Below are 2,412 nucleotides of genomic sequence, written 5' to 3'. Positions count from 1 at the left end.
AGGGAGTGGGCTCACTCACAATTTTGCCTAAGAACACAGCCATGAATAAAGAATGGTACCAACACATCTTCCGAGAGCAACTTCTCCCAACCATCCAGGAACAGTTTGATGACGAACATTGCCTTTTCCAGRATGATAGAGCACCTTGCCATAAGGCAAAAGTGATAACTAAGTGGCTCGGGGAACAAAACATCGATATTTTGGATCCATGGCCAGGAAACTCCCTAGACTTTAATCCCATTGAGAACTTGTGGTCAATCCTCAAGAGGCGGATGGACAAACAAAAACCCACACATTCTGACAAACTCCAAGCATTGATTATGCAAGAATGGGCTGCCATCAGTCAGGATGTGGCCCAGAAGTGAATTGACAGCATGCCAGGGCGGATTGCAGAGGTCTTGAAAAAGAAGGGTCAACCCTGCAAATATTGACTCATTGCATCAACATCATGTAATTGTCAATAAAAGCCTTTGACACTTATGAAATGCTTGTAATTATACTTCAGTATTCCATAGTAACATCTGACAAAAATATCTGAAGACACTGAAGCAGCAAACTTTGTGMATATTAATATTTGTGTCATTCTCAAAACTTTTGGCCATGACTGTACATGCATACACCTAAAAGGGTTCTAAAATTCCAAATCAAATAGCTAAATGATCCATGTTATGACCCTCCTCCCTCCTCTCTCTTTCATTCTTCTCTCAGGGAAGAGATCTCCAAGATCATGTCAAGCTCCTACCTGCGAGGCCTCAACATGGTCTCCTTCTTTGCGGCCAGTAAGATCATCGTCTTCATCACCTTCGCCGTCTACGTCCTCCTGGGGAACACCATCTCAGCCAGCCGGGTGTTTGTGGCAGTGTCTCTGTATGGTGCCATCAAGATCACAGTGACCCTCTTCTTCCCACAGGCCATCGAGAAGGTGTTCGAGACCATCATCAGTATCCGCAGGATCAAGGTACTCTATAGATCATCTGGCACAAAATGGCTGCTGTGCCTCACCTAGGTGCAATGAGTTATTGTAGTTTAGTAAGGTTTGTTTGGCTGAATCATCTCTCTGTTGACCCACAGAATTTCCTTCTGTTGGATGAGATTGAGAGACCCAACATGAGATTCACCTTGGAGGAAAAGAAAGACGCCTCTGTTGAGATCAAGGACTTAATTTGCTACTGGGACAAGGTGAATATTCTGATCAAATGTTGAATGTCCAAATGTTGATATACAAAACAYGAAGAAGCCTGTCCTGTGTGGTAGCTTCATGTATTGCTATGAAATGTCCKTTCTCTCTCTCTCTCCAGTGTCTGGACGCCCCATCTCTCCAGAACCTGTCACTCACAGTGAAGTCGGAGCAGCTCGTTGCTGTCATTGGACCTGTGGGGTCTGGAAAGGTCAGAGGTCATGCACAGTACATAGTACACTATATATACAAAAGTATGTGAACACCCCTTCAAATTCAGCTATTTTAGCCACACCCGTGCTGACAGGTGTATAAAATCCAGCACACAGCCATGCAGTCTCCATAGACAAACATTGGCAGTCGAATAGCCTTACTGAAGAGCTCAGTGACTTTCAAACGTAGAACCGTCATAGGATGCCACCTTTCCAACAAGTCAGTTTGTCAAATTCCTGCCCTGCTAGAGCTGTCCCGGTCAACTGTCAGTGTTGTTATTGTGAAGTGAAAACTTCTAGGAGCAACAATTGCTCAGCTGCGAAGTAGTTGGCCACACAAGCTCACAGAACGGGATTGGCTAGTGCTAAAGCTCGTAGTGTGTAAAAATCATCTGTCTTCAGTTGCAACACTCACTACCGAGTTCCAAACTGGCTCTGGAAGCAATGTCAGCACAATAACTGTTAGTTGGGAGCTTCATGAAATGGGTTTCCATGGCCAGGCAGCTGCACACAAGCCTAAGATCACCATGCGCAATGCTAAGTGTTGGCTGGAGTGGTGTAGTAAAGCTTGCCACCATTAGACTCTGGAGCAGTGGAAACACACTTTACCATCTGGCAGTCCGACAGACGAATCTGGGTTTGATGGATGCCAGGAGAACGCTACCTGCTCCAATGCATACTGTCAATGCACGACAATGCCCCCGTGCACAAAGCGAGGTCCATACAGAAATAGTTTGTCAAGATCGATGTGAAAGAACTTGACAAGCCTGTACAGAGGCCTGACCTCAACCCCATCGAACACCTTTGGGAAGAACTGGAACGCCAACTGTGAGCCAGGCCTAAARGCACAACATCAGTGCCCGACCTCACTAATYCTTTTGTGGCTGAATGGAAGGAAGTCCCCGCAGCAATGTTCCAACATCTAATGGAAAGCCTTCCCAGAAGAGTGGAGGCTGTTATAGCAGCAAAGGGMGGGACCAACTCCATGAATTTGGAAAGAGATGTTCAACGATCAGGTGTCCA

General features: G+C 45.8%; 1 pseudogene; it reads left to right on the top strand.

The window, feature by feature from the left end:
- LOC111953373 (ATP-binding cassette sub-family C member 4-like) overlaps positions 1 to 2,412 on the top strand; it is a 46,336-nt pseudogene that overhangs the window by 13,819 nt on the left and 30,105 nt on the right.

The sequence above is a fragment of the Salvelinus sp. IW2-2015 genome, linkage group LG27, assembly GCF_002910315.2.
Source record: "Salvelinus sp. IW2-2015 linkage group LG27, ASM291031v2, whole genome shotgun sequence".
NCBI classification, from domain to species: Eukaryota; Metazoa; Chordata; class Actinopteri; order Salmoniformes; family Salmonidae; genus Salvelinus; species Salvelinus sp. IW2-2015.
Note: the sequence above shows the minus strand (reverse complement) of the source record. Positions and strands in the feature narration are given on the sequence as shown.